The sequence below is a fragment of the Monodon monoceros genome, unplaced genomic scaffold (genome assembly GCF_005190385.1).
Source record: "Monodon monoceros isolate NGI ecotype Baffin Bay Population unplaced genomic scaffold, NGI_Narwhal_1 Super_Scaffold_20, whole genome shotgun sequence".
In the NCBI taxonomy this organism is placed as follows: Eukaryota; Metazoa; Chordata; class Mammalia; order Artiodactyla; family Monodontidae; genus Monodon; species Monodon monoceros.
In genome coordinates, this window is record NW_021703777.1 from 1,772,015 (window position 1) to 1,785,263 (window position 13,249).

The window sequence follows — 13,249 nt, forward strand, 5'->3', positions numbered from 1 at the left end:
ACAGGAGACCACTGCTATAGGTATATTAACATATGGCTGAAAATTCATGTGAGATCTTAAGAAGGAGGCACCAACTAAGAGACGCCCAGGTTTATGGCTCACATTCTTATGAGATAAAATATGTTTGTTTGTTAAGCTGCTAAATTCTGGAGTTATTTGTTACGCAGCAATAGACAACTAATAAACACAGTGATTCATTCATCAAAAAGATATGACGGTCCTAAAGGTGTATGCAATTTATAAATTGCAAAATAAAGTTTCAAAATAAATGAAACCGATGTTATACAACTGTAGGGAAAAACAGTTGAAGACACAACTATAATCTGAGGTTTCAGCACCCTGCTCTTAATAGTTTAAAGAACATCTATGTAGAAAACCAGGAATGATTTATAAGACTTGAACAACCCTATCAAACAGACTTGACCTAATTGACATTTATGGAACAATCCACTCCAAAACATCAGAATACAACACATCTTTTTAAAGTGAACGTGGGATATTTAACAAGACAGAACATATTTTTTGCCATAAAAGAAGTTGAAAGGATTCAAATTATATAAGGTATCTTTTCTCACCAAAGGAATTGATATAAAAATCAATAACAGAAAGGTAACTAAAAAAAAAACCCTCCAGGGCTTCCCTGGTGGTGCAGTGGTTGGGAGTCCGCCTGCCGATGCAGGGGACGCGGGTTCATGCCCCGGTCCAGGAGGATCCCGCATGCCGCGGAGCGGCTGGGCCCGTGAGCCATGGTCGCTGGGCCTGCGCGTCCGGAGCCTGTGCTCCGCAACGGGAGAGGCCACAGCAGTGAGAGGCCCGCGTACCAAAAAAAAAAAAAAAAACCCTCCAAATATTTAGAAACTGGAAAGTATACTTCTAAATAACCTATAGGTCAAAGACAACTTTGAGAGAAAAATTAGAAGTATTTTTAACAGAATAAAAATGAAAACACAACAAATCAAAATTTGTGCAATGTAATTAAAATACTTCCTAGAGGAATGTTTAGAGCACTAAATGCCTATATTAGAAAAGAAAAAGGTATGGAGTTAATGATCTGAACTTTCTCCTTAAGATATAGAAAATGAAGAAGAAATTATACATTAAGTAAGCAGAAGAAAAGAAGTACATAATCAATGTAAGAATAGAATTCATGAAATATATAAAACATTGCCAAAACATATATAAAACATTACCTGCAACAACTTAAAAATGTTTATTATTTTCAAGCAATCTGATAGCTTCTTCGACATAAATTTTGTAACATTGAGTAAACCTGAACAAATTTCAAGACTGCTTTCCTTCAGATGATGTTACTGACAATAATATAATTAGGCAGGTTAAATAATAAAAGTAAAATGAATCCCACCTAATTTAAAAAATAAAATATACTAGGAAATAATTTCTTACTGCATTTAAAATCATAATGGAAATTAGGACTTATTTGGAGCTGACATATAACAAAAGCACTCCATATCAATATTTGTGGGATGCAGTTAAAGTAATGCTGAAAGGAAATGCATAGGTTTAATATGTAAAAAGCTGAAAGTTAATGAATAAAAATAGGAAAGTAAAAGGAAGGAAAAACAAAAGTTCAGGAAAAAAATAATAAAACAAACATATAATATTTAGAATCATATTAGCCAAAGTTTATTCTTAAGCATAAAATACACAGGATCAACTTCTAGCAGGGTTCATCAAGGGAACATAAGTGATAATATAAACAAACTCCATTAGGAGTGAAAAGAGGACATAATGCCAGATGCTGGAGAAATAAATATGATAAAAAGATATTATTAACTTGATGTCAATGCATTTTGAAGCTTACATGAAATGGACAATTCCATTACCAAAATTAACTGAAGAAGAAATATGAAACCTGAAGTAGATAACCATTGTAGTAATTGAATCAGTAGTTTAAAAATCTTCCAACAAGTGCAAACCAACTCACAAAAGGCATTACCAGTGGGTTCTAAAAACATTTAGAGAATAAATTGTGATATTAAATCCATTGTCCAAAGAAAAGGAAAAGTGAAGAATCTACAGTTTATTTCATGAGACTCATGTAGCATTGATGTCAAAATCAGTAAAAAATATTGAGATGAAGGCCTTATAAATAAAACTCAATGATAAACACAGATCAAAAATTCTAAGCAGAACATTAGCTACTAAATGTAGCAATTTATTGAGAAATAAATATACTTCATGGCCAAATGAGGTTTAATTGAAGGAATGAACTTATTAAATATTAAAATATTAGAAAATAAATCAAGTTGTCCTTATTTTCACATGGTATAATGATTTTGGTAGAAATCTAGATGAAAGTATAGATAAAAAATTAAGATTGGAGAGTTTAGCAAAGATTTTAGACATTCAATGTACAAGATCAGTTCAGTTACTTTTCACCTACCAGGAGAATATAGAGAACATAATTTTTTAAAGACAATATTTATACCAGCACCTCAAATTTTTTAAAATCTGAGGATTTAATCTAACAAAACCTATATAATACTTTGATGTATAAAATTCCAAAATATTATAGGAAAACACTGAAAAGCCCAAAATAGATATTGCTATGTGTATCTGGCAAATTCAAAGGAAAAGAACAAAAAAGTGGAAAAAGAATTCCTTAACCTCAGTAGAAATTAGGGGATTAGAAATTAAAACCACAATGAAATATCATTTAACCACTATACTGACAGAAATTCAAAAGTCTGACAAACATAAGGGTGTGGAGCAAAGGCGTGCTTACTCTTTTCTTATTGGTTTGTAAATTTGTAGAAATGCTGTGAGAAAATGGTTGACATTATGCAAAAGTGTTGAAGTGGGCCTATAACTTATGGTTCAGGATCTAGGTGGACACCCAAAGAGATTCTTACAAATGCCCAGAGGACACAGGCATTCATGGTTAATGCAGCCACATACATAATGTCAAATGTCCTTCCTAGGCTCTTTGGCTGGTCTCATAATTAAATTAACATGAGGCAGATTAACAGGAGAAAAACAAATTTAATTTCTTATGTACGGGAGCTCATAAAAATATGAGACTCAAATAAATGACCAAAGGAGGCAGATTTTATATCTTTTAGACAAAGAATCAATAACTTTGTGAAGAATTGACAAAATTAAAGGGGTTTGAGCTTGGAGTGGCTAATTAGTGAAAAAGTAACAGGGTTTGTTCATCCAGCTTTCTCTGCCCTGAATTCCCTTCTCTGGTAAGAAGTAGGTCTCTTTACTCCTGGTGCACAGAGGGTACCTTTCACATGGAACATTTATGTCCTGCTTTCAACGGGAACAAAGGAGCATCAGAGGGTCCTTCTCGCTCCTGCTGTTTTCTAAATAACATTAATCCAAAATAATCCATATGCCAAAGTGGCCTATTTTGCTTCCCTTCACATGCATCCATAAGGATGAACTACCAATTATGGAAGAATTTTCCTTTGGCCATCAAACTGGGATATGCATTTTTATTTAAGAAAGAAAACACATGCTTTCTGAATTTCACATCTGTAAGTAACCTCTTTAACCTTAATAATTACTTGGAAGATTTTTAAGATTGTTTTAACCTCTTTTACTGAAAGTATTATATTGATATTTAAGCATCTTACTTCAGCTCCTTCAAGTTTTAGAAATCAGGAAGAAAACTGAAGAGGAATTGGCATGATCATTACACCCAGCGGATTAAAGCCAGAGCTGAGATAAGAGTGAGGTTTCCCGATCACAAATTAAGTATTCAGTTTACAACATTATGCTGATATAAAAGACTTGATAGGAAAAAAAAAAAATAGTAACTTTACTGATTTGTAACTATTTTGATCTACCTACCTCCACTTTTCCCTGTACTCCTTAAGTACAGTTCCACATACTCTATTTTTATCTAATCAAAAACTTGCAAGAACTTCCAGTTACCTCTGGAATAAAGCATAGTCATCATCACAGCATTCAAAGATATTTACCATCTGGGCACAAAATAATTTTTCAAATATCTATTACTGTACTTGTCTGCATATATCCTATATCCAGCTAGAGAAAAACACCCATTATTACCCACATCATCCCTAAATTTCTTGATTCAGATTTGCTCATGCCCTTCTGAACCAAAACTCCCTCTCTTCCAGTCAGTCCCAAGGTTGTGAGTGCAGAGGAAGCACGTGAGGAGGACCTGCAAAGATGCTGTCCCTGCGCATCGCAGCGGCCATGGCCCGCGCCCTCCCTAGGCAGGCTGGGATGGCCTCCAAAAATGCTTGGGATCCTCCTTCGTTGCTGCAAGGAATCTCCATGCCCCTAAATCTCGTCTTCGGAAGAACTGGCACTGCTGAAGTGTCCTCTGTTATTATTGGTGACACCTCTGTTGACCTTGAAGAGACTGTGCACGCTTTTAAGTATTGGTGATGGTATTGCCCATGTACATGGGCTGAGAAATGTTCAAACAGAAGAAATGGTAGAGTTTTCTTCAGGTTTAAAGGGTATGTCTCTGAACTTGGAACCTGACCATGTTGGTGTTGTTGTGTTTGGAAATGATAAACTAATTGAGGAAGGAGATACTGTGACCAGAACTGGGGCTATTGTGGATGTTCCAGTCAGCAAGGAACTTTTGGGTCGTGTAGCAGATGTCCTTGGTAATACCACTGATGGAAAGGGTCCAGTTGGTTCCAAGATCCAAAGGTGAGTTACCCTGAAAGCCCCGATCTCCGTGCGGGAACTAATGTAGACTGGCATTTGGGCTGTGGACAGCTGGTGCCAATTGGTCGTGGTCAGCGTGAGCTGATTATTGGTGTCTGACAGATCGGCAAAACGTCAATTGCTATTGACCCAATCATTAACCAGAAATGATTCAATGATGGATCTGAGGGTAAGAAGAAGCTATACTGTATCTACGTTGTTATTGGCCAGAAGAACCATTGTTGCTCAATTGGTGAGGAGACTTACAGATGCAGGTGCCATGAAGTGCGCTATTGTAGTTTCAGCTACTGCCTCGGGTGCTGACCCACTTCAGTGCCTGGCTTCTTATTCTGGATGTTCTATGGGAGAATATTTTAGGGATAATGGCAAAAATGCTTTGATCATCTATGATGAGTTATCTAAATAGGCTGTCGCTTATTGTCAGACGTCTCTGCTGCTCCGCTGACCCCCTGGTCATGAAGCCTGTCCTGGTGATGTGTTCTTCCTACACTCCTGACTGCTAGAGAGAGCAGACAAAGTGAACGATTCTTTTGGTGGTGGCTCCTTGACTGCTTTACCAGTCATAGAAAGACAATCTGGTGTTGTGTCTGCTTACATTCCAACGAATGTCATTTCCATCATTGATGGACAGATCTTCTTGGAAACTGAATTGTTCTACAAAGGTATCCATCCTTCCATTAATGTTGGTTTGTCTGTATCCCATGTCAGATCTGCTGTGCAAACCAGGGCCATGAAACATGTGGCAGGTACCGTGAAACTGGGATTGGCTCAGTATCGTGAGGTTGCTGCTTTTGCCCAATTTTGTTCTGACCTTGATGCTGCCACTCAACAACCCTTGAGTCGTGGTGTGCATCTGACCGAGTTGCTGAAGCAAGGACGGTATTGTCCCATGGCTATATATATATTTTTTTTTTTACAAAAATCAACAGTATTTATATACACTTGTAATGGACAATTTGAAAATAAAATTAAGAAAATGATTCTACTTAACAATATCATCAAAAAGAATAAAACATGTAGAAATAGATTTAACAAAAGAAGTTCAAGACCTGTACATGAATCCCACGGCTATTGAAGAGCAAGTGTCTGTTATCTATGCGGATGTCAGGGGTATCTTGATAAGCTGGAGCCCAGCAAGATCACAAAGGTTGAGAATGCTTTCTTGTTTCATGTTATCAGCCAACACCAAACCCTGTTGGGCAAAATCTGGGCTGATGGAAAGATCTCAGAAGAGTCGGATGTAAAGCTGAAAGAGATTGTAACAAAATTCTTGGCTGGATTTGAAGTTTAAACACCTGTGGATTCACACCAAATGCCAGTTTAGTTGTGTCATCTTTTCTTCTAGTTGCATTTGTAAAAGGATTACGGCAGATGTACCATAATCACGTTAAGCTAAAGGTTCCATATTGAAAAAAAAATCCCTTCTCTTCTTTCTATTCTCCATGTTGAATTTTCACTCTTCTTTCAAAATCAATTCAATGATTAGCTTTTTTATAAACTGTAATAGGTGAAAGAACATGATGTTTGAAATAAGACAACTGTTTGGAGTTTTACATACCTCATTTCTTAGCTAAGATGATCAGGACCAAAAACTAATTTAAAAAAATCTTATCAGTAAAGTAAGTCTAACATTTGTCTTTTCTTACAAAGTGTTTCGTACATCAATAAGAAAATGCACACTGAACAAGTCTCTGGAATAGGTATGTAATATATATGAATCCCCTCATCTAGAAGAACTACCTTTATCCTGATGCCATTCATAGAAGATAATTAATGCTTCCTCTTTACCTCATACTCCAGATGCCCTTTTTATTTTAATAAATATATATATGTATTTTATTTCCTCTACAAAACTGAGTTTAATACACTATACCATCTGACCCATATTCCAAAGAGTACCCAAAATAATGCCCTGTACATAATAGGTTCTCCATAAGTGTATTGACTGGAAGTGTATTGATCCTTACCATGGTTATTTAAGAATGATTTTGTTCAAAATGTATATTAATACTTTAGTTAGCTTTAATTTATTTTAAACATATTTAAATTTAATATAAGATGTGAAAACAAAATTACGTTAAGAAGTAATTGCTATAGAGTAGAATTTATTTTAGCCAGAATAATAGGATATGTCACACATAACAAAGAGCAAGTGAAACAACACTAGCTTGTATGTCTTAAATTGTTTCGATAGAAACTAATTTAGTTAAAATTATATCCAGCCGTTAGGAGCAAGTTTATTGTTCTATAATGGTTATCTAAATATATAAAAATAATATATACAGAATCTTTTAAGAACAATAACATTAGTAGATTTACTAATGAGGAAAGTCCACAGCCATCTGTTAAAATTTATGTTACGTGTCCTCACAGAGCTCTGCTTCTTTTGCTAATATTGAATCAGAATTGAATTGGAAAAGGATGCGGTTTGAGCTAGTGTATCTTCATCCTTGTCCATTTCCCACTCTTCCCCCTATTTTTCCAGCTCAGACTGGGAGTGTCAGGCATGCACATGCCCCTCTGCACTCCTTAGGCTCCTAGCAGTGGGTTTGTTACTGAACTCAAGTCAACACCCAAGAGGCCAGTGTTGGTAGAAATGGAAAATGCTGCTTTTAATCAGAAAGCTGGCAATCTGGGGAGAAGGTGGGCGCACGGTCCTCAAAAACGAACTCCAAATATCCTGCTGGGCCATGAAAGTTTTTAAAGGGAAAAAAGGAAGTAATATTAGTTAATCATGGAGACAGGTGGTCACAGCTGTCACCGTCCCCCACTGTGTGCAGGCTTGTCGACTCCTTGTGACCTTTCTTTAGATGCTATCTTGTTCACACAGCTTGTTCACACAGTTTGTTTGCCAGGTTACTCAAAGGGAAGCTAGGGAAGGGATCTGGTCATCTGTTAAGTACTTATTCTTCATTTCTACCTCTTTGATCTATGGAGAAAACCAACAGGTTAGGCAAGGCATTGTGTGATCACAAGATTTGAATGGTGTGTTTGGTCTGGAGATGAGTAGAGCATGGGGGCGCCTAGTTTAAAAGTTAGTTACAATGTAGCTTTGCTAAAGTGACAAGGAAAAGGGGCTTCCTGCTGAGGGCCGTTTCCTGCAAAGAGCTGCTTACAAATCCCCCATCAGACATCATTCCATTTCTATGGGATCGGGGTGAAGGTCCATCTTCTGTCACTTCTTCATGCTGACATGGGGCGCTGTATTCTCGGAGTGGAGGATGTCGACATGGGTCCGTAGCATCTCTTTGCTGACAATTTTAGTTGCTCCTTTATAGAACAAGCTACAATTATTTTGATGCCCACAAAGGCATAGATTATTATGAGCAGTCGTGTTAACCCCATTCTCTTGAGGCCAGTTCTTGGAATTGTGCTGGCCGTAGACTCAGTACTGCTCAAGTTGGAGTAGCTTATGTCGTGGCTGCAGTCTGGCTTTTTCCCGCTGGTGGCAGTTACAGTATCTGTAAAACAACTCAGGAAGGTGCATCAGACACTGAGTCTGTGACTCTGTTGTCCTGATCGTTAACTGCTCGAGGCCACTCTTTGTGACTCAGGGAGGCCTGGGAGACTTCAGCTTTTCTACGACCAGAGGCAGGAGATGTGCAGGGGCCTTTGTACTTGGCGGGAGGGGGGGGGGCCTGGAGGCTTCTGCTTGGTTCCAGTTTTCCTTTTAGAGAAGTAATTGACAGAGGATAGGCCCCTCCTTTGACTTGCAATATTTCTGACTGGCAAATGTTCCCACATTTTTAAATGTTCAAATTTACTAATATATTTTAAACCAGGGTTAACTTTGACACTGCTAACTTTGACACAAATCTTTTTTTTTTTATTTTTGAACCAGAAAGAGACTTTATTTCCTTCCATCTTTTCAAACTGAAGTCCAAGGAATATTTGACTTGCAATATTTCTGACAGGCAAATGTTTCCATATTTTTAAATGTTCAAATTTACTAATATATTTTAAACCAGGGTTAACTGTGACCCTGTTAACTCTGACACAAATCTTTTTCTAAATTTTTGAACCAGAAGGATACTTTACTTCCTTCCATCTTTTCAAACTAAAGTCCAAGGAAAGCACCTAGATTTAATAAGCAAAGCGGGCGGGGAGAGCAGCTCAGTGTCTATGATCTGCAGCAGCAGAGCCCAACATCCGACTAACTGGAGCGCTTGCCTCCAATCCCAGTACTTACCCTCCGCTTCAGATGGGCTTCCTGCCCCTCCCACACAAGCTGAAACAGACTGACACCTCCAACATGCTTGCTGTAGTTGATGAATTTAAAGTCTGCTGTGTCCTTGATGCTTTTTCCTACACCTTCCAGCTCCTGGAAGGAGTCATCTATCCTCATGGCCACCCCTTCCTTACTTCCATCCACTCCCGAATGCACTGCATTCTGGATTCTGCTCTCATCATGCTAGCAGGTTGCCCTGATTCCCCAAAGCAACTCAATTTCCAAATCCTTTCTTCTCCATCATCTGAATATTTTGTGCATGTGTCATCTTGTCTTCATCCCTATTCCCAGTGTCTGAAGTTAAGGCCCTCATGTCTCTTGACGATGGTCTTATGCCTGGTTTTCCTGAGGCTTCTTTCTTTGCTTTTCCCAGTTACACAATTATACTGCTGCTTTTTTTTTTTTTTTTTTTTTTTTTTTGCGGTACGCTGGCCTCTCACTGTTGTGGCCTCTGCCGTTGCGGAGCACAGGCTCCGGACACGCAGGCTCAGCGGTCATGGCTCACGGGCCCAGCCGCTCCGTGGCATGTGGGACCTTCCCGGACCGGGGCACGAACCCATGTCCCCTGCATCGGCAGGCGGACTCTCAACCACTGCGCCACCAGGGAAGCCCCTTCCAGCTTTTTTTTTTTTTCTATCTCAAGATTGTTTTGGTGGTTCCGTACAAAATTTAGGATTATTTGTTCTAACTCTGTGAAAAATGCCATTGGTATTTTGATATGGATTGCACTGAATCTGTAGATTGATTTGGGTAGTATGAACATTTTAACAATATTAATTCTTCCAATCCATGAACATGGAATATCTTTCCATTTATTCATATTGTTTTCAATTTCCTTAATCAGTGTCTTATAGTTTTCAGAGTTCAGGTCTTTCACCTCTGTGGTTAGATTTATTCCTAGATATTTTATTCCTTTTGATAAAATTGTAAATGCTATTGTTCTCTTGATTTCTCTTTCTGATAGTTCATTATTAGTGTATAGAATGCAATAGATTTCTGTATATTAATTTTGTATCCTGAAACTATTCTGAATTTATTTATTCATTCTGATGGTTTTTTGTGGAGTTTTTAGGGCTTTCTATATATAACATGATGTCATGTGCAAATAATAACAGTTTTATTTCTTCCTTTCCAATTTGGAAAATTTGTTTTGTTTTATTGTCTGATTGCTGTAGCTAGGGCTTCCAATACTGTATTAAAAGAAGTGGTGAGAATGGGCATCCTTGTCTTGTTCCTAATCTTAGAGGAAAACCTTTTGGCTTTTAACCATTGAGTATGATATTAGCTGTGGGTTTGTCATAAATGACCCTTATTAACTTTAACACATTTCTTATTGCCATATATGTAATCCAAAGACTAAAATTGCACAACATATGTTCACTTACTTTTGGAATGTTTTTATTTAGACCTTAATATTGTAGCCAAAGATTTATACATATTCTTTCATGTTGCTTAAAAAATAGGGTACCGGAAACTATTCTTAATTTAGTTAGAGCATTACCAAAAATGATTCTCAAATATCAAGAAATATTTCCAGGTTTATATATCAATAGAAAAGACTTAATTATACTTCTAAGAAATAGTTTTGTCATATTGTTTTACATAGAAAATCTTAAATGTTTGTATTAAAACACGTCTATTCACTCATTCAAGTAGCATTTTTTGAGCAATTACTAAGTGCTAAGGCTTTTGTTGTTGCTGCTTTTATAAGTACTTAGGCTACATCAGTGAACAATAAAAATATCCTGCTCTTATGAGGCTTACATTCAAAGGAAGAAAAGACAGAAAGTAGCCAATATCATAATTGTAATAAATCAGTGGTGTGTTCGAGGGCAATATATGCTTTGAAAAACAAAATAAAATGCAGAACAAAGGGAATTAGGAATACTGGTTTGGAGTGGAAGATGCAGTTTTAGTAGGGATTGTTAGGTTAAGTCTCAATGAAGATGTGATACTTGAACAAACTCTTGGGGATGATCAGGGATGATCAGGGAGGTGACCACACAGATGTCTGTGGGAAGACCATCTAGGTAATAAGAACAGACATTGCACAAACACTAAGATGGGAGAATGTTTGTTATGTTCTAAGAACAGCAAGAAGGCCAAAGCATACAGAAATACTAAACAACATAGGGACTATTAACGGAAAAAATAATTAAGGGGCAAATGGTGTAGGGTCCTGTCAGATATCCCAAGATCTTTATTGCTTACTCAATGGGAAAGGGAGTTTTTGTTGGCCTTTGATTAGAGGAGTAAGAGGACCTGATTTTGACTTTAAATGCCTCTGGCTGCAGTGTTGTGAGTAGACTCTAGGTTATGAGGGTGAAAGCAAAGAGGCAATTTAGGAAAGAACTGCATGAATTCAGGCAAAATATATTGGAGCCTGGGACTAGGCTGGAGAAGATTTCAGGTGAAACAAACCTAGTGGGAAGGGTTGAGGAGTTCAGGAGATTGCATGTTAAGTTTAGGATGGTTTTGAAACATCCACCAGAGAGCCACACAGGCAGTTATAAATACACGTATGAGTGGGCTTGGTGCTGTCTAGTGATCACTAGTGAAAAAACGGTAGTTAGAGCCATACGATATAATGAGATCTGGAAGCCCAGGTTATTCCTACATTAAGAGGTAAGGGAGAATAAAGAGACCAGCAAAGGTCTATGGAGAGAATTTTCCAGTGGGGTAATATAAAAGCCGATAGCATCTGGTGTCCTAGAAGCAATGTCCACAAGGCATATGAGGGAGAAGGAAGTGATTAACTGTGCCGAAAACTGGTCATCAGTAGAATATAGCCTATCATTCAAGCACTGACAGTGACAGGTGGGGCAGACAGTAACACTTTTGGTTGAAGGAAAAGGAATCAAAATCCAGTTGAAGTGGGTTTGAGAGAGAATAAAAGAGGAGGAATTAGGGATATTAAGCATAAGTATGTTTTCAAGATTTTTGTGTTTTGTTTGGTAAAGGAGAGAGAAGGCAGGACAAGTTGGTTCAAGAGAAAAACAATAGGAAAAATAATATGGTGCTTGTGGAGCAGGGCAAGAACACTGAAAATAACTGATGACGTAGGAGTGATAGAGAAGTTAGGTGAAGCTTCGATCTTGTAAGCTCAGTATAAGAGGGGATGGAGGAATAGATTATTAATTGTGTTCTGGGACCCAATTTCCAACACGTTTTGGGAAGGTTTTCCCACCAACATCAACAAGTGAATCTCCAGCCTCTTGACTGGGTGTCCTACAGTTCAACTCAGTTTCACTCCATCCTGACAGTATGTATGTGGAGATCGTACCAGATGCCCCAGGTAAAGGGTTCAGTCCAACAAGACTGCCCCCAATCCCTGGCCCCCCACTTCAAATGTCAGCCGCTGTTGCCGAAGTTGTCACTTGTGCTTCTGACTGACCAGCTATAGATTGGAGGTTTCCATGACCCCCTCCTCCTGTTACAGTTATTTGCTAGAGCAGCTCACAGAGCTCAGAGTAGCATTTTACTCTCTGGATCCCCTGCTTACTATAAAAAAATTTAACTCAGCAACAGTCAGATTCAGATGGAAGACGTGCACAGACAAGGTATGGGAAAAGGGTGTAGGTTTTCTGTACCCTCTCCAGGTGTGCCTCTCTCCATGCATCTCCAGGTGTTCACTAAACTGGAAGCTCTGGTCCTTTTTATTTGTGTGTTTCTTTGTTTGTTGCTGTACATTACATTCGTATGACTTAACTTTTGGGTTTTTATGGTGGCTTCATTACATAGGCTTGATTGATTAGATCATTAGCTATTGGTGATTGATCCAACCTCCACAGAAGTTGGGACGGGACTGAAAGTTCCAACCCTCTAATCCCATGGCTGGTTCTCCTGGAAACCGGCTCCCATCCTTGGGTACCTCCACAAGTCACCACATTCAAAAAATAAAATTCAGCTTTATTATGCTCATAAATTTAGGAAATTCCCAGGAGTTTAGGCACTCTGAGTCATAAACCAGGAGGAAGCCCAAATATATATTTCTTATAAATCACAATATCACACTTATGCTTAGTTGGGGGAAATAAGGTGGGAAGTCAGGATGTAGACATGCAAATAGATACAGATTTCGTGGTTCCTTCTACCATTTGGTAGTTTCTTCTGACTACTTCAATTTTCTCAGTGAAATAGGAAGCAAGATCGTTTTTTGAGAATGATAATGGAGAGGAGGTTTTAGAGGATCTAGGGAACAGGAAAAGATGTGAAATAGATATTTAAGAGCATGTGAAAGGAAATGGGTTAGGGAAATGTATAACTGTTAGTCACCTTTAGGAGAAAATTGTCACATTATAATCATGAAATCAAAATGAGAAGAGCAGGCACGGTTGTTTTTTT

At 38.0% G+C, this 13,249-nt stretch overlaps 1 pseudogene; it reads left to right on the forward strand.

Moving 5' to 3' along the window:
- Positions 1 to 4,164: 4,164 nt before the first annotated feature.
- LOC114903035 lies at positions 4,165 to 5,968 on the forward strand (annotated as a pseudogene).
- The last annotated feature ends 7,281 nt before the right edge of the window (positions 5,969 to 13,249 follow it).